This window comes from Anastrepha obliqua, chromosome 2, assembly GCF_027943255.1.
Source record: "Anastrepha obliqua isolate idAnaObli1 chromosome 2, idAnaObli1_1.0, whole genome shotgun sequence".
Lineage (NCBI taxonomy): Eukaryota > Metazoa > Arthropoda > Insecta > Diptera > Tephritidae > Anastrepha > Anastrepha obliqua.
The window spans coordinates 78055824-78079849 of NC_072893.1; the positions used below are offsets into that span (position 1 = coordinate 78055824).

The 24026-nt window shown below is 35.3% G+C and overlaps 1 protein-coding gene across 6 annotated transcripts in view; it reads left to right on the plus strand.

Annotated features, from left to right (window-relative positions):
* The window catches only part of LOC129239702 (protein yippee-like), a 39693-nt gene that overhangs the window by 12291 nt on the left and 3376 nt on the right, over window positions 1-24026 (plus strand). For 2 of the 6 annotated variants that reach the window (XR_008581877.1, XR_008581878.1), the window contains exon 2: window positions 22924-23945. The gene's annotated coding sequence lies outside the window, so the exon portion shown is untranslated. Of the gene's footprint in view, window positions 1-3451; window positions 3537-21030; window positions 21177-21556; window positions 22016-22153; window positions 22176-22923; window positions 23946-24026 lie in introns of those variants that run through there. The other 4 variants (XM_054875437.1, XM_054875440.1, XM_054875438.1 and 1 more) reach the window with 4 other exon arrangements.

The following is a 24026-nucleotide window of genomic DNA, read 5'->3' on the forward strand; positions in this document are numbered from 1 at the left end:
GGTCGCCAAACGGCATGAGTTTTATTTGCAATATTTTATGCAAATATATTGTCCCCTACTGTGTATGTTTGTATGAAATTTTCTGCGATTAAAGTTTTTGCACTCGAATAAGAAAAAGGCTAAATACGAAGAATGAGGTGACTGAATGAATTCAGTTTAATAAGTTCTATTCATCAACAAGAATCAACTAATCATTTTCGCTTTTAAGCCTTAACCGACCGATGTTAGGGTGCTTATATACTATACATAGATACATATGTAAGTAAAGTCTTTGTACTCGTTACTGCTACTGAAATTTTCTTATTCCATTAACACGTTTCTATCCACCACTGCCGCCTCCTGTTCTTTCCTATTGCCAACCTGCCACACTTCGCTCCAAACACCCCTGATCCGTTTCGTGTGTTTATGTGAAATGCTTTTGCGCTCGAGAGAGCAATGTGTATGAACATGTTTGTGTGAGAGTTTCATTTATTATTGTTTGCTTGTTGCCGTGGCAACCTCAGTTACCAGCTTTGTCGTTTCGTTGCTTGAAATTATGTTATTGTGTGCTTTATTTGTTGTTCTTGTTTATTGGAATAGTATTGTTGCACTGTTGGTGACGAAGTGCTGTGGCAATATTGCATTCTCCCGCCTGCAATAGATGCAAAATACAAAAAAATTGAGCTGTGCATTATCCGACTACAAATGAAATGAAAATGCATATCTATATAATTTTAAACGAAACTGGTTTATTTTGTGAATTTTATATAGCCTTCAAGGGGTTAAAATTCTTTGGGGTGCTTATAAATCTTCGTACCAATTTTTTCTCAAAATTCTCACTAAAAAGTTTGAAATTTTGTTGTGTTTTTAAAATTTGATTTTTTTAAATGTATGAAACCTCGAGTTACATATTTAGATTTTGTTACGGTATAACCTATATTTTTATAAAAATATATAAATAAATTATCAAAACTTGGCCAAATGTCGCTGTGTAATTATTGAGAGCATCTCTATATTTGGCTTGAGTGAACTGTTTTTTTTTTCAAGTTTTCATTTTACTCAAGTTGGATTTAATTTTTGAAATTGTGTCTACAGCGTTCCTAGTGCACCTTCAAGTGTAATCCATCAAAGGCATATTTGTGCTTACTGTTCCATTACTGTTCTCTCCCTGTCTTACTACCAATTTCCCTACCATTTATCCCATATCCTGTTCAAATAATACCGATAAAACTGAACGAACAATGCAATGAACCAGCCAAGCCACATGGTGGTAAGCGAAACCGGTCAGACAGTCAGCTGGTTGTGCGGAAGGCAGGAATATATGTACACATGTAGGTAACTACATACTTTATAATCATACACATTATACATACATACATACATATTTTTGTATGTGAGCTTAGTTATGTATGTATTCATATTAGTATTATACTTATCCCTTTACTTTGGCAAGAAATAGAGTTGGAATATTGGCTGCTACGGCGTCATTCCTGGGTTTGATCCCTACTGCGATTGCACGTCAGCAATGACGGATCTAGTTACATACATACTTACATACCATATTTATATATGCGTGCATGTCTGTTATGGAAGGTTTCTTATACAAGCCATCTGCCGTTCGTAGGCGGTTTTAAAGTGCGTGTGTGAGCAAAGTTGGTGGAGAAAATGGGCCTAAATCTTTTAGGTTTTTATATACCACATCGTTATTATTAGTTTTATTTTTTGTTTTTGCAGTTTGCGAATACATACTTATTTTTGATACTTATTTATGCCTTCGCTATGTTGGTCGGTCTACTCAGTGTTTTCCCTCGAATTTTAACCACAGCGACCACAGCTGAGTTTTCTGTTGCAACGTTTGCGAATTGATGCCAGAAGGAATACGAAGTGTACAGGTTTACACATCTGTATGTACATGTCATTTACAGTGGCACAGAAAACTCTATACCTTCTGATGATGACAAAAAACACCACCATGTCGGGATTGACTTTTCCTCAGAAATTTTTGTAGATAAGCAAAAAACATTTTTTTCTTTTCGGTATCTAGACATAATATGAATATACAATAAATATCTAGTGAATATACATTTTAAGAAATGTAATACGGGGATGATGCGAGGACGATAGAAACTAACTATTATTCAGACAAGAATATTATTAATTTTTTTGCTAACTATTGATTTTTAACAATTTGTTGAAGATTCTCAATTATGCAATTAATGAACAGTTGAAGTGTAAAAATGTAGTCGAGACTAGGTTTTCAAATATAATGTCTTCAACATTTATATTATTTGTATTTAACGAAATTAAGTTGAATTTCGAATCTGATGGGAAAACAAAAAGTGTGCTCTATTAAAAGTTATTCGATTATCGAAATTTGATCCCACTCTGAAACATGGAGTAGGTTCTTAAGCAAATCTTAAGTAATCTGCTGAGAAATGAAATTTATTTCAGGATTGGTCTATGATCCTCAGCGCATATCCTCGTGATTTATATGCTATCAGCCCCTCGCTAGTTGTTGTTTTTGTAACAAGTTAAACATTCGTCATACAGGCTTGGGGAATGTCACGACTGGATATAAATTCGGGTAGTTCCGGTTACGTAAAACTGACTGTGGTGAGAACGAGCCCCACTCTACTCTAGTCGCCTGAATTAGATTCCATATAATTTTAGGGTGGTTTCATGTCATGTGATGCAAATATTTTGGTTTATTATTATTATAAAACATTGACGAAAAAAATGTAACATACAAAATATTGCGAATATTGTAAAAAAATTAATGGAGTTGATTATGTGGACCCAAGTGTATCTACTAGAAGCATAAAAAAAATGTTTTTCTTGAAAGCCAACAATTAAATATTGATACCACCCTTTATATATGCATACATACATATTTAATAATATTCTTAATTTTTGTCTATAGTTGGCAGTCCAATTTCGTGCCTCTTAAACAATTTTTGTTAGTTTTTGCTAATGGTTCGATTTGCTAATGATCAATTGATTGAGTATGAATTTCAAAACAATTCAAATGTTGCTCAGAACAGGTTAACACCGGGTTATATGTAGACTTTTCTGTGCCACTGTAAATATGTATGTATATGCACCTTAATGTATACATATCTGGTCTGCATGTAGAGTGTTCTTAAAGTAGTTGGTTTTGTACTCCACTCCCTCTGTGGCGTACTGTGGCCTTCGTCATTTACGCCAGTGTAGTTGTTGTAAGTGGTGGTTGTTTGCTTGCTTGTCTATGTCGTTGTCTCACTCAAATCTACAAATGCACATATTATGCTTACATATATGTATATTTTTGTTGTTGCTGCTGCCATTCATCATCATCATCATCATCGTCAAGCAACAGAGCGAACAGTAAACCGGCAACGAACACATTTCAATTGCAGCTGTAAGAACAGTTGGTATTTTGCTGCCATCGTAAACGTGTTCATTGTGCGCTGCTGGAATTTCTGCGTTTTTATTTACATATTTAAAATTCAAGTTAGTTAGTTAGTATCCACTGCACTACTTTACTGCCTTGCAGATCTTCAAAAATTTCGCATAAGTTGGTAAGTCAGTTATAGCCAGCGAGTTGCGGTAGTGGTTTTATATGTTTTTATCTTGTGTTTGGTGGACTTTCTGTCCTTAATAAAGACAAAAGTTTGTTACTACTTTAGCACAAAAATATTTACTGTGTTTTGTTGTTATGCTATTTTTGTTTTCTTGTTTATTTTCCCAATTGTTTACAACTTGTATTTTGCTTTGCTTGCTCTCTCCTCGCTCTCGTTTTTGTGCTCTGTTGTCGTGTCGGTGTTTGTTTTGTTTTTGTTTTGAGTGCCTTTATCTGTATATTTTTTCTTTACGAAAAACAGCTGTGAAAGACATACGCTTTTTTCATACGTAAATGCGTTTTGTTTTTCGTTTTGTTTTTGTTTTTGTTTTCTTGTGTTGTTCAGGTTGCTGATACGCGTTCTGTTATTTACTTGTATTTGGCTTTGTGCGATACGGTTTTCACCTGATAAGCAGTAATAACGCAAAAGCGTATATGCGCAGCTATCAAGTTTTGCATTTGCATTTTTGTATTTATTGTGTTTTTGTTTTTATTTCTCTAAGTTAGTTACAAATTTATCTTAATTGCTTTGTGCATTAAAGCCTTTTTGTCTAGTTGTCGGTATTGGTGTTGTTGGTTGGTCTCTGGCTAGTTATTACTCATACGCCGCCGTCTACCACCTCGCAGGAAGAGAAGAAGCTCTCTTACCATCCCACTCGTCGCATCTAACTGTAATTTCCATAAGATATGCGTGTATGTGTGCGCGTTGTCATTGCTCCCAATTCCCTTGCATACGCACTCACACATATGCATAATTGCCTTTTCTCTCGTTCGCTTCACTGCTTACCGTTTCGTTGCTTACGCACTTCTTTTGTGACATTCTTAGCCATTTAGTTTTTAAGCTTTCCGTTCACATCCAGTTCTGACTTTTGAGTTCATCGAACTTTTTTTCTTATTACTCACAGATGCTTTCACATTACATACATGTGTATGTTTGATGTGTCATTGTCCTCTTACAGTTATTGTGTTTAATATTATTATATTACTTTTACCGTTGTTATAGCCATTTTAAGGTTGTTCACGTGTTGGTAGACAGCCACTTTTGCGTGTGTGCTTATTATAAGGAGTATGTGCCCCTGCAGGAAAAATAGCTGCTTTCAAAATTGTGGGAGCCTAACAAACTTTTAGCATACATACATACATATGTATCTAATTTTATAACAGCTTATTTCCAACAGGAAACTAATTGCAGTTAAGTTCTAAGAATATCCAGCGTTTCTACCGGAATTGAGTTAACTCAAGTAGCTTAATTTGAAGTTACTTGGCAACAGTTGGTTAACAGAGCTGTATTTATTTTTATATAAAGAGTGTTGGGCCACTGCAATATTCATGTTTGCTGTTTTTGGGGTTTTAGCTTTTGGTATTTTTTGATAATTAGTCCATTTATTCCAAAGATAATTTAAAAGTGAGCTTCTGTAAAAGAAATCTACCACAAGGTGGTAGTTTAACTGTGTTGTGTTTTTAAACTAACTTTAATCTTGCAAAATTGAGCGGTTAACCTTAGTTTAGCTAAGTTAACAGAGTTAAAATCGCACTAAAAACTGCGCCTCAAAGTGTTTTATAAAAAAACTGTTTGCATTTGCAATATGACTATTGCTGTTAACATAACAGTTGGGTTAACTCAGAGTTTTCGATCAGTTGCAAGAGAATTTAAACATTCAAATGCCATTTTGAACTCAAGTTAAGTATTAAACTGTAGTTAAGTGCAATGCAAATAGTATACAATATTTTCCAAAGTTGTTTAAGCCCACTAAAAAGAAATTAATACATATGATTTTGACATACAGTAAAGGAAAACGTGCGTTAAGACTTCACTGTGAACGTGGTCAAGCGTTGAAATTTATCCGTCGACACCTTAGATTTACTTAATATGCACTTCATCCGTTTTTGATTAGCTCCGAGCTAAGTTAAGCATCAAATCTGATTAGTTCTCTATTAATTTGCTATAATTTTTATCCGCGAAAGTATCTATTTCTGGAAAATGATTTTTGTTTTTCGGTATAACCTCTTTCACCGACATTTTAATACCTTACAGAACAAAAGCTTTGCCCAGTTCTTGATAATAGCCCAATTCCTTCCTATTTTAAATTTTAAATACCTTTAACGAATGCTCGAAATTTGTTTGTATGGTGAAAATGCATAAAACCAGCATTAAAAAAAAATTTTTTAAATCAACGCGATTTCGAGCCACTTCAAACTTGCGTTATATTATACCAAAATTCAATGGACTCTAAAACTGTAGACCCAGAATTTTTCTGACAACTTTGAATAAAAAATTGAAATTTTTGAGGCTAAGTTTGTTTTTAATGAATACATCTCTTTTTTTGTTTTCGAATTTCGCACAAAGTTTGAAAGTTTGATTTATTAGGTTTTTGTTATAAAATAGATTAAGGGACTTAATTATATGAGCACAAGTGTGCATCACAAGTGTAAATCTGTAAGCTTACAATGAGCTATATAAGGCGGAAGAGGGGTCTACAAAATGAAGTGGCAAAGCGAATAAATTTCCCTTAAATCCGTTCGTTACGAAGTGTATGACAACGCTTTAACTTCGTTCCCATGACAGTCGGTTCTACGCAACTGGAAGGACCCGAATTTATATCCGGCTAAAGACTGCCACATAAGCAGCGTTCCCTGTATTTTCGTATGTATGGAGCTGCTACAACAACAACAGCCTACTTTAACTTTGAACGAACAAGAGAGTATAGAGATATTTCTATATCAGGCACAATAACTACTGTACTAAAAAGAATGCAAATTGTGATTATTTATCTGATTTTCAACTGGTGAATTAAAGAACTAGTTTGCAATTGGGCCAATAGTGGCAGTACTGAAATTGAATAATGTTTCATTGGTTCATGTTTTTCTCACAGGGTGCAATCCTTTTACTTTCTGTGCATGGAAATCTTGTCCTTCCAGTGCGTCATTATACATACAGGATAGAGGTTGACTAATGTGCTAGAGCCTCATACAGCCATCCTTTTGTCGGCACGTTGCAAGTCAATTAATTCTATTCAAGTGCCGCTTTTGACGTCTACAGTCTACATCGTAGACGTCAAGACTCGCTTGGGCTTTTGTCATAAAATAATTGTATACATGCATACACACATAAAAAAAATACTATTGTACTATTTATATAGTGTCGTCACTGGCAACTTTTCTAAGAGATTCCTTAAATCGAAATTCAATAAAAGCGTACATACATACTCATAAATATATATGAACACCCACGTGTAAAAATTTATACTCCTCTCCCTTTTTTTTGGGTGCAGCGCGATTCCGTGTGAGTGTAGAAATGTGTGCAGGTGACGGGCAAATTGCTAATATTGATTTTTTTTATTAAACTACAAAGCAAAGTAAATTGATAATGTAATCCTTTATTGATTTTTGTGCTGAATATTTGCATGTGCACGTTTTTTTTATTATTTTTTACAATCGTTTGCATCATACTATTGTACGTAATACATACTTCAAGTAGGTTAATTCCAATCAATAATGAAATAATGCTTTTGATCACTTCAGAATTGGCTTTCCTATTTACATTTTTTTCTTGTCACTGCCCTCATGTCATAGATTATTAAATCTCCTTTATCTTAAGCATAGGAATTAATAATATTTACGCTTTGTAAACAAATAGACTTACCTAAGCAGCACCAGTTACACATTGAGTTTGTGCCGTAAGATATGTGTTTGAGTTTAAAATTTAAAAATGTACATATTGCAAGTATTAAACTAAAAAAAGGCGCTATGCCAATACAAGCTTATTACGGGTTGGTGTCGAAATTCTGTATGTACAAAATTCTAAAAACAAAATTCTGCTTTTTTAAAACTCTGCTTTCAAAATTCTGTATTACAAAATTCTGTATTAAAATATAATGTTAACAATGTTAAAGAGGTAATGTAATCATTTAATTTATTATTATTATTATTTTTTATTATTCGAGATATTAAATAAAAAATAATAATAATAATAATATGTTTTTCTTCAGTTTCGATAGAATCCACAGTATTTTTGCGTCGAACTTCTTTTCGTGTGGGCGGCCTTCGGCTGCGCTTCAAAAAATAACCCTCATCAGTCCAACTCCGGCTACGCAATCCACCGTATTTTTGCGTAAAACTCCTTTTCGCGTGGGCGGCCTTCGGCCGCGCTTCAAAAAAATAACCCTCATCAGTCCAACTCCGGCTACGCAATCCACCGTATTTTTACGTAGAACTCTTTTTAGCGTGGGCGGCCTTCGGCCGCGCTTCAAAAAAATAACCTTCATCAGTCCAACTCCGGCTACGCAATCCACCGTATTTTTGCGTAGAACTCCTTTTCGCGTGGGCGGCCTTCGGCCCGCTTCAAAAAAATAACCCTCATCAGTCCAACTCCGGCTACGCAATCCACAGTATTTTTGCGTAGAACTCCTTTCCGTGTTAAAACCATTGAGGCCTTCCAGCTTTTTTTTTTATTCAATATCTCGAAAACTAAGCGAGATATCAAACAATTTTACTCATTCATTTCGTTTTCTTTTGTCGAGTTCTATAAGAATCCGCCATAAGATTGCGGCGCCACGGAAACAGCAGAATCCCCTCGTACATATGTACATACCTACATTATTTATAAATAGTTGATAACAGTTATACATTGGTATGTACATATGTTTGCAATCAAATATTACCTGGAGATGAATAAAGCAGAATCTTTCGCATTAAACATGCAGAATTTTAAAAAGCAGAATTTTAAAAAGCAGAATTTTAAAAAAGCAGAATTTTTTTGCAATATACAGAATTTTGTCATCCAGAATTTTGTAATACAGAATATTATTACCTACCAAGATTTTTAGGCATGCAGCTGTAAACGAGGTGTGCCTATTAAATAGCAATACTGTCACTGTAAACCTTTATATTTTGCTTTCAAATATCCCTCATCTATCACTAAAGCGCTACACTCTGATAATTGTTTGAAACAGTGCTGGAGGGCTTAAGGGGGTGGTAGGGTTTAGCGCTAAAAAAAAACACTTTTTTTTTTATTTTTTTACAGAAATATGGCTTAAGATACTTTAATAAAATCAGTTGCATGTTATTGTACATCTTTTCAATAAGTTTTTAAAAAATATTAATAATAAAATATTGACAAATAAGCCCATGACAGAGTTTTTTTGGAGATATGTTTTTCGAGAGGTGCTCTGCGGTGCCAATCGGCATTCGTCGTAGAATCATCTGAAACTAAAAAAGTCGAATTTTTCAGTTAAAGTATGACGTAATGCTCCCCCCCACATGAATAAAAATTTTTTTTTTTCATTTTGTAGTTTTGGTGGCAAAAAAACGTAAAACGAGCATTTTTGGCGAAAAATTTCGCCATATTTGTAAGTGAAAAATAACCTTAAAAAAAAATTAAAAAAAAAAACAGTGTGGGGGGGAGGTATTTTTGATTTAGAAAACGTGTGCCAAGTTTGAAAAGAATCGGTTGAATAGTTTCGGAGTTGTGATTGGCACCGACTTTTAAGAAGTCGTTTCGGGAAAAACGCGTTTGAAAAAATGACTCTGAAAAATTATCTATGCTCCGAGGTAGAGTGCCTACAAAGGCTATAACTTTGAGAGTTCTGCTCCGATCCACTTAAAATTTTGACACAACATTCTTGAAATGATTTACTATAAGATGAGTGAAGAAAAAAAATTTCGATTTTGTGACCCTACCCCCTCCTTAATCTATGAGCTTATTCACATATTTGTTGGAATGAAATTGTACTTGTTTTGTTCCGAACTTCTCCTACGAAATTATATAGACGTTGCACAGCACCAGATCCGGCAAAGCTGATATATTGTACTTGGCTAAAAATCGCTGACACGCATGAAGGAATGAGCTGGCATATCTTGGTTGAGAGCCCATGCATTTTTTTCAACAATTTTGGTTTATATTCTATCTACCGTTGACTTTTAGTTTGACCTTTAGAAGCTCAGTGAAGGTTCACGATGAAATAATTACCGATTTGACAGCACTATGAATTGAGTTCAACTAATGATTGGTACCAACAAGTAAATCATACAAAACCCATATAACAGACTTTATAAATAAAAACTAAGAATTAGATGACTCGACTTGATGTCATAAAGTTCGGACGACTTCGTCTTGGGCATACAAAGACTACACACGGACATCTCATGACTCAACTGCGTGCACGTGTAATCCGGACGTTAGAAGTATCATCCCCCATATCCTCCTCCATTGCCCCTTATACTCTGCCCGCAGAAAACAATTCTTTAGCAACTCAAACGAAATGACCCACCTATCCTTCCCAACTTTTGATTTGCGAATATATTGTCCGGGAGTGAATAATTTTCAACGTCTTCTCAACCATTTTCAAAACTTATTCATTGTGTTTATTTCTCTCAATATATTGGGTATGGGAATAAGTTTCCGCCCTTTCTTAGACAAAATTACGAATTACTTAAACAATTAAATTATACATGATATCATGTGAAGTATGTGCCATTGGAAGCCACAACTTTAATCTATCTTTCAGGCAGCATACGGATGACTCTGACGAAAAATTCGAGTTCTTTTGACTTCATCCATTCATTAAGCCAGATTGCGATGTTCTCGTAAGAAGTGAACCGCTTTCCAATAAGGGCTCACTGCATTGATCGGAACAAATGGTTATCCGAAGGTGCAATGTCTGAGGAATACGACGAGTGCAGCAAGATTTCCCAATTCAGTCCCTCTAAATATTTCTGGACCGATTTAGCAACGTATGGCCTGGAATTGTCATGTAGCAAAATTAGTTTGTCATGTCTATCGTCCCATTCCGGTCGCTTTTCTTTGAGAGGTCGATTCAAACGCATTCGCTGCAGTCGGTAACGATTGCCAGTGATGGTTTCAGATGGTTTAAGCAGTTCATAATAGATGACACCCTTCTGATCCCACCAGATGAACAACATAACCTTTGAAGCATGAATATTTTTTTTCGCTATCGATGGACCTGGTTCACCTGGCAGGCTACAACATTTTCGACGCTTAGGGTTATCATAATAAATCCATTTTTCATCACCAGTGACGATGCGATGCAGAAAACCTTTTCTTTTCTGCTGTTCAAGAAGCATCTCACACGTCACCAAACGTCTCTCGATATCTCTCTCCTTCAATTGATTGGGCACCCAGTTGCCGGCTTTCTGGACCATTCCCATTGCGTGCAAACGTTTACTTACTGTTGATATGTCAACAACCTTCAGATATATCATCAAGGGTTCGACATGCGTCTTCATCCAATAATTGTTGTAGTTGAGTATCTTCGAATTTTTTTCGATGCCCCTTCGTGATCTTTATCACTCACGTCGAAATTGCCACTTTGGAAGCGTCGAAACTACTATTTACAAGTTGTATTAGATGGCGCGTAATTACCGTAAATATTGATCAACATACGACACGTTTCAGCTGCAATTTTCTTTAAAAGGTTTCCCGCAAATGATGTTTTTTCGAGATGAATGTAGACATTTTTGACGTCACGTGGAAAAGGATCTTTAAGCTTCAAACGATTGTCAACTACTGCGATCGAGACCTCACATATACACCTTCAAATCACCAGTATATTACTGGAGCGAACACAAAAATAGTATCAACAGCGACACCTCTTTTATGAGGGCGGGAACGTATTCCCATACCCAATATCTTAAATTTCAGTAGCAGCTTTTTATAACATTTATTAAAATTTAATGACTATTCGTTGCTTTATTGTTATCCCTAAAAGTTTTTCGTCGAAACACACAAAAATAATAAAAAAAAAACAACTCCAAGCTGAACGAAAGCTATGACGAGATGCATCTGTTTACGGAAGTGAGACGTACTGTACTCGGAAGGGAAGACTTCACATAAAACTGCTGACGATTGGCGCATGCGTTCCTCTTCTGTAGCGACATCAGCTTGCATCTGTATGCCCTTTAATATTTATAATTTTTACTACTAGTAAATACAGGTGGATCCAGCCTTTAAGGGTCTCTTCTTTCTGCATTGTTCTTGTTCGGTAGCAATGATTTTACTGTCGGGGACCCTTGCACTGGAATTAGTAATTCAGCGGAAAGTCCACTTTTTTATATAAAAATCTTTTTAACTTGTTTTTTTATCATGAATAGATCATGTACGAGTAGAAAAGCCATCAGTCATCGTCATCTATCCCATCTGTCGTTAGACTTAAGAGACAGTCTTTTCGACGGGGTGTGATTAAACGGAAAGCGATTCTAAGTCAAGTGGTCTTACATTTTTCTGAAAATTCGTTTATTTGTAGCCTTATAACAACTAAACCTAAAATATTTTGAAAACATTTAATAGTTTTGAGATTTGTTTAGTGTTGAAAGTTTTTATTCGGAGTTTTTAAAGTCAAATATTTTCTTAGAATTTTTTCCTACTTCTTAGGATAAAATATATGTACTTTAAAAAAAAAATGGAAAATAAATTTTTTTCTTAAACATTATTGGGGGAATTGAAGAATACCTCCCTAAGATTTTTTCGATAAATGAAATAAGGAGAAAGCCTACTCGAATATGTATACGAGTTCGTAGTAGTCTTCGCTAAAGTAGGATTGTGCACTGGTTTTTCACGTACAGCGGTATTCCAAAATTTCGAACATAAAAAAAATCTCAAAAGTATTATATAAAGGGGTTTCCAATAACAGGTGTTATTTTGAAGAGCCCGCTATTTCGGTAGATGCCACTTTGAAGCTGTCATTTTTTGATATTTGACAAGTAGAAACTACGTCACTAATACAAATTGAACGATACACGCTTAAACAACGCATTCAAATTATAAAAATTCTCTATAAAAATTGTGAAAATTTGGCTGAGACGGTTCGTAAAACTCTTACATTTTTGGGTCATCTTGAAGTACCTTGTCGGACTGCAATACTGAAATTGGTGAACAAGCTGTTGAGCTGTTAGGACAAGTTATTGATGTGAAGAATAAAACCCGTCCACGTCGCTCCAGAACAGCCGAAAATATTGATGTTTTAACCGAAAGTGTTGAAGAAAACCCAGGTTTGTCCATTCCTCTTCGTTCTTTGGAATTAGCCATTCCACAAACGTCATTACACGGTATTTTGCATAAAGATTTGGGTCTTAAGGCTTATAAAGTCCAGTTAGCACAAGAACAACGTCGTGTCTTTGCTGATTGGGTCGTTGAAATGCATGAAAATGATCCGGAATTCCATCGAAAAATCAGCTTGAGTGATGAGGCCCATTTCCGCCTCGGTGGCTTCGTCAACAAAACAAAATGGTCGGATCTGCGGCTCAGAAAATATAAGAGTTATTGTTGAAAAGCCTCTCTATCTTCAACGTGTGACTGTTTGGTGCGATTTATGGTCCGACGGAGTCATTGGACCTTACTTTTTCGAAAATGAAGCTGGAGCAACAGTTACGTTGAATCGAGAGATGATTAATAACTTTTTTTGGCCGGAATTAGATGGTATTGATCTGGACAACGTTTGTTTTCAACGAGACGGTGCTACGTTCCTGATCTTTTACGGGAATAAGGCCTCTTATTGGAAAACCCTTTGCATTTTTTTAATGTTTTTCATTTTACTTTTTATTATACTCAAGCCTACGAAACCAATTTTCAGAAAAATTGAAGACCATGCCAAAATTACTTGGATCATTTGGAATCGCTTAGTTGTTACATAAGTTGGTATAAGTGGTCATATAAAGAGGTGGTTGGTGTATGCTGAGTTTATGTCTGAGCCAATTCTGAAGTGATAGTTGTTTTTTTTCTGCAGTTCAGTAGACCCTGCCAGTGCGGTGTACTCACCGATCTTCATCGTCTGGATAGATAGTAGTTTAACATGCAATAATATCCAGAACGCAATTGTGACAGGGTAACGCGTATTTCGCGAGACAACTAAAGCTCTTCGGCTGCTATAGGCGGTAGTTAGACTCCGATAACGGCATTCGGGGTGCAAAAGTTCAACAAGGTTGTTAGGGGCTGTCGATGAATGCCGTTTAGGACCTGTCTGTACACTGTCGGGTACCATCAATTGATGGAGATGTCTTCCAACGTGCTTGTGTTAGTGGCTCTGCCTCCAGCAGATTACTGTTGGAGTGGTTCCTGTGGTACTAGCACGAACTGCTTGTTGAGCACACAATTATTCTTCTTAACTGGAAGCGTGGCATATAATTCATATGTACTCCTCACAGTGAAGTTTTTTGAACAGGCAACATCAGAAGACACTTCGACGCTATCCTGAGTTCAGTGTTTTGCTAGCTCTGTAGCTCGGGCTGACATATCACCTGGCTGCAGGTCTGCTGTTCATAAACTTTTTCAGTCTAAATATATCAAAATGATACAAAAATCATATCGGTGTCGCCTCTGAATTTATCCCGATTGCATTTCTACCCTGCACTACAACTGCTCATAAAAATCCTGAGCTACATAAACGCGTATCACATATTTGAAGAGAAGTCCCGCTTAACCTTGTCCTATTATTGTCGCTGTATTTTAAAATCAATTCATTACCTTAAATTTAATCTAAATATTATTAAAATGCAAGCAAACCTGAATTAATCGTGTGTAAAATCTAATTTACATACATACATAATGCAAACGCAACATTTTTGGTGTTTGCCTGCGCTTTGGCATTTGCATCATCAAAATACATACATACGTACATATGGTACATGAATGCATACCAAATAAAAAAAAATAAATAAATACAAAATACATAAATAAAAAAAAATTGTATATAGTTGCCTTTGTGCTGGCTTTGTCTCACCATTCTTGCTGACTGTCTATCTACCTTCTTTGTTCCGTGCATGCGCGTTTTTACATTCGAATAATTACGATATATTACAAAACCAACACAATACACAAAGTGTTGAAGTGAAGAATATTAATATGATCAGCCACACTTATTCTGTGCGCGTTTCATTTAATTTTTCATTCCTTCCCATCCAACATGGGTATATACACATACATATGTTTGTGTATGTATAAGCGTACATCCATACATGTGCATGCTAAAATTGGTATGTATCTACATATATGTAATATAATGTAATGTATAAGTTTAAGACTTATTTTGCTAACACCCGCCTGACTGCCTACCTCCTTCTTTCTCTTCTCTTCACATCCAACTAGCCAATGGATGGTTGATTTGTGATTTATCACATTGACCCGTAGACGATCTCATTGGCTTGTACAGCATGCCCTCATTGCCAACATAGCTATGTACATATGTATGTATGTATGTACTTACTTTCAGAATTGTGCTTTGCTATTGACTTCAACTCCTATTTTCAGTTTACATTTAAAGTAGATATTTATGTTATGTTTGTATATGCATATATTTATATGTGTAAATTCACACTCTGCCTTCAAACATTTCTTCAATCAGCTGCTTGTTCGTTGCTTGCTTTTCACATTTCTTACAACAATAGTAGTCAGCAGTTGCGTGCATATAAATACATATGTAGTTTGATAGGCGTATGTGTCTGTCTTCCATTAAAGTTTGTTGACTGCTTTGTTGTGTCAGTTGTTGCTTGGCCTCTATGAACCTTCTTTGTTTATTTGCCTCTTCTCAGTTTCAGTCTGCTCTTTGAGACTATCTCCTATATTAACTCTCTTATTCGCTCTTTTAACACCGTTTTTATCACACACACACACACATACATTCACGCATACTCGCAAATACTATTTTTCCCATGTGTTTGCAAAGTCCTGTGCGTCCATGTGCCCATTTACACGATGTCTCCACTGGAAGGGAAACATTTTGTTCGGGGGTGAAGGACGGCCGGGGAAGAGGGAAGGGAATTTGTCTCCTGTACTGGCGACACGCTTTGCTCTTCTTATTCGTATTTCCAATCTTAAAGCAATTTTTGACAGTTGCTTCATTCGTTTTCTGCTTTTGTGGAAGAAAGTTCTAAGTTATGTGTTGGTTTTTATACAAACGGAAGAAAACAACGATGACAAACATCCGAACGCTGCTTGGGAAATGCACGATTATTTTTGCTAGTAAAGTAGTATAATTTAAAATAGTTATGGGACATGTTTATGTTGATTTCTAATTTTTCCCTGCATTTCTAGATACTCAAGTTAATTTTAAGTTAATTATTTACATATGAAGTATTTTTAATTTAATTTTTTTTATTCAAGTATAAGAATTTATAAATATATTTCAATAAAAAAAACAACAAATTATTTATTATTTAACCAGTTTGCATTTTTCATTCATATATTTAAGAAATTGTTGACGAACCTTTACCGCTTTACATGTAAGCGTGAGCGAGAATACATCCGAACCATACGATGCTAAAGTATTAAATGTCAAAATGTCGCCGAAAACAATTTTGCCCGTGTGCCCGCGAATGAGACATGAAAAGAGAATTTCCAGTGTCTCCCTTCCAGATGTCTCCGTGTGTAAATGGGGTGCATGCTTTGTCTGCCCCCTGCTTCTCCATTTTCATTCTATTTGCTTTTTGTTTTATTTGCCACTTGGCTGTGGCTCTGTTGATCGGCTTTTGTGCCCTCTGTGCCACTTCTGTGACTCTTTAATTATATGACTTCGTTGTTGCAAATCTGCACTCTTCCCGTTTTCTGTGATCATTGTTGCAATGGCTGTTTGCAATTCCTTATTTCAGTTTTGCTTGATTTCCACATGTTGCCGCCTTTCGGCTGTATGCACAAACACATGCACTTAACATATGTTATGTGGAGGTTTGTGGTTACACACGCTTTTTTGCAATCTTTGTTTTGCTTTATACCTATTTAAATTTATGGCTTTATGTCTGCAACTGTTCTTTTCTTTATTTTACTTAGCTAGCAATTGGAGTTCTAGGAGTGTCAGTGCCATAGAGTGTTCCGAAATTGTGGTTTTTCGATAAGATTTAATATTTGCAATGGCCTTACTTTACTGTTTTATAGAGGAAATGTTTAGTGAATTTCACACGGATTTTGGGGTAGGGGCGCAGGGGGATTTTGGGCGTAGAAACAAGGCAGACCGAACTTTAACAAATGTCCTCTAAGTAAAAATTTCGTTCTTTTATTGTTTCGACACCAGGCCAAATTTTCAGGCTTTGTAGCAATATATGTATGTTCGACAAGCCTAAAAACAAACTAGCCAAACTTTTCTCAGACTTTGCTGGGTTTGCAGACAAACAGCTGGTTTGCACATTAGTACTGGCATAAGTGATTTTGGCAATTAAGTAATCAATAACTTTTCTTATATTTTAGAAACATTTTACATTACAATTTCCCCCTCATTGGAGGGGAAGAAGAAATGTAAATACTAATTTACCTCCAGGTTATCTAAGCCACCCATTGCTTGCATAAGTAATTAAATTTTAAGATACATGCAGTACTCTGTTACATATATCAAATCGACCGTATTCTCGGCCAATTTTCCTTTTTGTCGCTCAGTTGCGCAGACGCTCACGTAGAATGAGAATAAAAAAATCGAGTTTTATTTATCGAGAAATCCCATCTTAAATAAGTCCAATAACAACATTCAGGTGTAGGGTGCGTACTTCACCAAGTCATTGCTAAAGAATTTGCGTACAAAATGCGTACAGCAAGAAATAATATTTCTACTAAAACGAGCACCGCAGTGCCGACCGCTGTCCTACCATCGATTTGCCATCTGTTCTTGCGGAAGTTGCTGCCACTATCACTGAGAATACTATCACTGCTGGAAAGCTGACCATTTTCCTAATCTAAGTGGATTGCGCACGTTTGCTGTGACCTATGCCATCGCTGCCGCACGACACCCATGCGGCCATCAGCCATTCCAATATGAACGTGGCTACCATGTCAGCTACACTAAAAACTACAACAGAAGGTTGTTGTTGTTATTGGTATTGTTGTTGGTGTTGTTTTAGCAGCATAAACATTCCGCACACATGCTTGGGGGAAATGTTGCTGGAGTGACCGGATATAAATCCGGGTAGTTCCGGTAAAGTAGAACCGATTGTCGTGGGAACGACTTGAAAATGGTCGATGTGCATACGTACGTACATACACACTATATCACCTCAATATTTTGACCAGTTTTGATTTTTTTTTGTTTGTATAAAAGTAAAGTTTATTAGCTAACAAGAAGTTTCAAATTTTATATGCATAAAAATTAGAAACTTCCACAAACTTCATCCAGTTCCAGGGTTTTAATTAGAATTTCTAGAAAAATGCTCAATAAGTTTTATAGCTTACCAAATTCTAGTATAATAAAAAAGAATTGCGAAGCTGATTTTTATAAAAAAAAAATTGTCAAAAGTCGTCGCGATTTCTCATCCACTTGGAACTTAAACTTAAACTAAAATTGAACGGATTAAAAATTGCATGCTCGGAATTTTTCTAAAAATTCGTATTAAAAAGTGTGAAATCTTTGATTAAAATCTGTTGATTTTTTCAAAATTTCCACATGAAAATTTCATAAAATTAAATATGAAACAAATAAATTGTCAAAACTTATCAATAAGTCATTGTGCTAAAGTTGTAGTGTAATGTAGGTAGTGTGGTCCCAATAAGCCTTTTCCTATCTTAAAGCTGAATTTAAAACTATAAAATGCTAAGATAAAAGATTCATATTTTTTTACTAAAACATTTTGATCGGTACACCAGATATTCAAAGTATTGCTTTGAATTCTTCCAAGGAATAAATAATAATAATAATACTAGGGGCGGCTATTAAATAGCTCGATCGACTTTTAATGTATGCATACATCTCCCTCGTCCCAAAAACATTTCATGGGAAATTTTCCCTTGTTGTTGTAGCAGCAAAACATTGCCCATACATGTACGGGAGTGCTGCTGGAGTGACAGTCCTTGGACGGGTATATAATAAATCCGGGTCGTTCCGGTAACGTAGAACCGACTGTAGGGAGGGACATTTTCCCTTGTTCGAAAATTGTGCTGCAAGTTTTATTTTGGCAGTTCTGTTAGAACGCACCTCGCTTTCTCTTTTACAGTTTCAACGAAATCAAATCCTTTGAGTGAAATTGAGATGCTAAATTTGGCTAGAAACCGCTCGGGAATAAGAAAATCTGACCTGTATAAGTGTGCAGATTGTATTGCTTTATTATTCCAGCTAATATTTTTCTGGCTGAAAGGAAAGAAAAACCCAACCAACTCTCATGGGAACGAAAACTTCGGCTATACTGGTTGGTCTGCATTCGAAAGACAAGGCTCCTCTCTAAATAGCATCCCACATCGCTTTTCTGAGTTCAGTTGTGGTAAAATGATGAATATGTAAATAATGAGCCTAATCCCGAGCTTCTGGGACCGCAATGCAAGAATCTGAAAATATCGGGATTGTAAACATCGAAAAAATTTAAATCCCTAATCTGAATCTTCTGGTGGGTCACCGAAATATTTCTATTGTTGGCTGAGTTTGTTCTGGAGCTTCAAAAGTTTTTTGCTAGTGGAAACACTTTTTTCCTATGTGTCAAATAAAAGTTTTTTTCTATTATAGAATAATAATATGGTGAATATTGTTTGTATTTTTCTTTTATTGAAATATTCAATTCAATGAAATTGAAAGAAAATAAAACGTAAGATAATTAAAAATGCAATGATTTATATTCACGTTAAATTCAATAGAATAAAAAAGTAAGAAAAATAAAAAAATGTTCGAAAGCGAAAAAGAGAAGATCATTTGAAAGCAATTTACATTAGTAAGTTTATGTTAGTCACGCTCTTAAAACACAAAAAACAAATGTGAACAAAACACATTGCAACTTTAATTACTAAGCAAAACTAATTTTAAAACAATAAAATCATGTTGGGACATTGGCCATCATTTTTGTTGGTTTTTTTTTGTTTTGCTATGGTAGCAGTGAATGTGTTAATTACCTTTATTTATTTATTCCGTCAAATAAGCAAAAACAAGAACAAAATATCCATCCGGTGCTGTTGATACAAATAGAACTCACCTGAATGGGGTTTTGCAGAGTAATCTTATTTAAATTTAAAGCCACGGAGGCTGCCATAGTCGAGAGGGCTAAAGCGTGATTGCCAATCGGTTGATATCGTGAGCGAAGACCTCTAATGGGCATGCAAATTCAAATAATAGAAAAAAATTTTACTCTCTGTTTCGACAGGATTTCTGCCAAGGAATAGTTTCTCATAATAACTATCCGCCGTTTGGTGGCTGCTTAGAACTGTAACACCTAATTAAAACGTACAAAAAGATGTACAGGGCGACATATTGGCAAATTTTTAATACTTTTTTAATTAAATTTTCTTTTACTTTTTTTTATAAAAATATAGTTCAATTATATAGTATATACACCTATATACACAGCGCCATATATAGCAAAATTTTGATTATTTTTTATTTTTTGTTTGAATTTATTTATTATATATTTATAAAAAATGTACTTCATACCACAAGAAAAACTAAAAAGTTTAAAAATTTGTATAAAATTAAAAAACAAAAAAATGATTTTTTTAAAATAATTTCGAACTTTCTAGTGAGAAGTTTTAGAAATATGCTGGGTATATTTAGGTATAGTATTGTGTAATTTCAAATGGCTCAAAAAGTGTGTTGGTTTCTGAAATTTTTTTTTTCGGACGATTGGGCGAAACTTTTTTATATACAGCACAAGAATGCCGAAAAAAAAGAAAAATTATAAAAAATCAACGCAAATTTTGAGCCACTTCAAACTTACAGTTTTTTGTATCAGAATTCTATGTGCTAAAAAATTGTATACCCGAAATTTTTCTAAACATTCTGATTAAAAGAGGTAGCAATTTTTATGGCGAAAGTTGATCTTTTAAGTTATATATTTGTATGATGTAGATAAATAAATATTCAAAACATTACAATATGTTCCGCAACTATTGTTGTGAACACAGGTGTATATACCATATAATTGAAATATACTTTTATAAAAAAATAAAAGAAAATAAATAATAATAGTCAAAATTTGGCAATATGTCGCGCTGTTAAAAACAAAAATATAAAAAAAATTGCGTTACATGCAAGAAAATCCATAACACCGTCAACACGAAAAAAAACAACAGTCAAGGCGAATTTTTTAGTCACTTTAAAATGGCTCAATTAAATTCAATTTTCCTAAAAAATCTGATTAAAAAGTTTGAAGTTTGAATGAAAATTTATTAAATTAAAAAAAAAAAAATAAATGTAAAACCTTTGTTATGAAGTTTAAAATTTTAGTTTATTCAATTGTAATATGTAAACACAATACTCGATGTTGTTTTCATAGCAGTTCATCAAGTCCTGCCAGTATGGTGTAGTCAAGAATGATAGAAACGAGATTGCGCCCATCACATACTCGGCCAATGTGCAGTGTTGCCAACCATTTGCTCTTCGCAATAAATTTAGTGTTTTTTAATATATCAAAATGCGAAACTTTTTAAGTTGGTGTTTGTTTCTTATTTTTAGTTTAAAGCTACCGAAACTATTATATAAGTTAAAAAAAACTTGATAATGAATTTTGATATTTTGAAAATGTAAATTTAATTTTTTGCTCTTTTTAAGGTTATGCAAGAATATTAAATTTCAGTGTGTCTTTATATCCAAAGCTAGGCAACACTGCAGTAGCGAGAGAGAGATTTGACTGCTGAAAGCAGAAGAACACTAACAACAACAGCAATTGCGGGCAATGCGACCAGATGTTAAAAAAAGTAAAGCTAAAAAAAACTGAGTGAATTATTGAACTAATTTTTTAAAAATGTATATTTTACAAAACTACAAACATTATATTTTAATTAGAACAGGCTAGAAAAATGTCATGAAGAGAGAATTGAAACTTCGAGACTAAATAACCAAAAAAAAAAATGCTAAATCAAGTTACGAAAATGGAAATCTGGCCATACTGGTGCTAATACGACGCAACTCATTGTCAAATTCGCTGAGAGCAAAGTAACGGTACCACGATAGGCGTCATCTCATTATTCTTTCCATCATGCCGTGTAGTCACCGATCGTCATCATGTATCTCAATAACGGTAGGCCCAGAAAACATGCTGTTTCGACGGTTTGAACGATGAGGTCATGTGAATAGGTGCTTACTTTCGAGCGGGATAACTTCACATGCCAGGCACCCAATACTTGTTAATGAGATCCCATTCCAATTGTTTAACATACCGGAATGACTCAGGTTTTCCCCGACCTAGGGCTGCCGCTGCAGCAAATCTGATCTGAGGTTGGCACCAATACATGTGCGGAACATTGTATATGAAAAAAATTCTAAGCATCGTTTGCGAAAAAAATCTCAAAAGTCAGCGCGAACGTTTCGAACTTCATAACGTCCACACAATGGTTCTCAAATTCACCAGACGTGAATCCGATTGATTATTCTCTTTGGGCCATTTTGGAGAGCAAGGTTCGAACTAAAAATTTCACCAGTCTCGAGGCGCTGAAAAAAAACATTGCCCGCGAGTGGGTCACAATACCGGCAAATCACATTCGGGCAGCTTGCGATTCGTTTCTGGACCGTCTCAAGGCCATAGTCAAGGCAAAAGGTGGTCATATAGAGAAAAAGTAAACTGATTCTTAATTTTGTAATATTTTCACACATTTTTTACTTTGAACTGAAATATATGGGCTTTATAATTGGTTAGAACTTCGAGTGCCGGACCATGTAGAAATATTGGGAATACTCCAAAACGGTGAAGTGACTGTGTGAGCACAACATTTGTCTATATCTTGCTCGATTTCTTTAAGCGGTTATATACAATCCGTTACCTGAAGAAATTGTAATACTTTTTATTCCCTTGTGTACGTACTACTGCTCTTCTTCTTCTTAATTGGCGCGATAACCGCTTACGCGATTTTGGCCCGCCAGTCGTTTCTTTCTCGTGCTAACCGGCGCCAGTTGGACACACCAAGTGAAGCCAAGTTCTTCTCCACCTGATCTTTTCAACGCAGAGGATGTCTTCCTGTGCTACCATCAACTGGCACCGTATCGAATACTTTCAGAGCCGGAGCGTTTGTATCCGTTCGGATGACATGACCCAGCCAACGTAGTCGCTGGATCTTTATTCGCTGCGCTATGTTTATGCCGTCGGAAAGTTCACTGCAGAACTGTATACACGGGTATAAAAAGTAGTTCATGGTGGTCAAAAAATATGTTCGGGCATGTGTTGTAATTCAGTTCCGAGTGAATTTCGTTGAAAATTTCCGGTTATCACTTTTTTTTAATTATTCTACCTAATTCTACTAATGTCAAAACGAATGACTTGTTTTCTGTTGTTTCCTTTTTTAGCGTTAACGCGAGTTTTGAAACATAAAATACGATTTTGATGAATTATCTACTTTATTTTTTCGTTTAATCACCAAATTTATATATTTACATACAGATGTATGCAGTCGTGTAGTTGTTCTTAACTGATATATTACGTACTTGAATTTTTTTTATTTTATATTACAGGAAATTTGATATTTAATCACTGGCAATATAAACAGATACGAGTTTGATTTGAACCTCAACAGAATATCCGTGCACACACAGGCCAAAGAATCACAAATAGAAGCGAAAAGCAACTAACACAGATAGAAGTATTGCGAGTGTACGTGACAAAGGCAATCTGATAGTCCTCAGATCCCCAGACAGACAATTAGACGATAGTGCCCCAGTGACGCTGCAATAAAATAAAAAACAAAAGCAAACATTAAAAACATTGCGGGAGGTGCGCCATCGCTATCGGTGCTATTTTCTGTTTTACGCCGTGCTTTTGCATTGTGTGTGGTTTTCAAATTGATAGCCAGCGTGAGGCAGCGTAAGGGAGGTGGAACCACGTACATATAAACAATCACTTATCAGAGCGCTGATATAGACAACACAAGTTATCGCTGGGTACACACACTTCCACATACATATATATAATATATTGCATACTTATTTGAAGACTCAATAATAACAACAGTAATCAGAAAAAAATATCAACCAAAAAGTGCTGGTACAAGCGCAATAACACAAAAAAAAAAGCAGCGTCGTCGTCGTCGTGAAAACACAAAAAATAAGATAAATAAAAGCAAAGAAATAAATAAATAAAAAAGAAAAAAATTAAAATAGCAAAATAAACCGTAGCGCACTAAATGCGGACAAAATAAAGAGCAACGCGCAGTGGATGCCGTTGAGTTGTTGTTGAATCGTGGAGCAACATACAAGTTGGTAAAGTAAATGGTCGCGCGAAACGAGTCGACTCAAAAATTCAGACCCAGTGCTAAAGTGAATGTTGTTGAATAGTTGTGGTTGCCTTGCTTCACTTGTGTTGCTCTAATTGTTGCAAGTGCTTTGGAGTGTGCAGCAGCACCTACATAGATATTATTGGTAGTGGAGTGTGGAGGTGTGGATGTGAGTAGTGGCGTAGTCTTACAGATTCACAAGCGATTTTACTAAAAAGCAGACGAAGCGAAAAGTTGGATTTTTACAGATTTCTTTTGTTGTTGGTAAGTCGGATATTCATTTGATGTGTGCAGCGTGTCAGTTGCGTTTTGTTTTTAGTTTTTCTGTTTTTTCTTTTTCTTTTG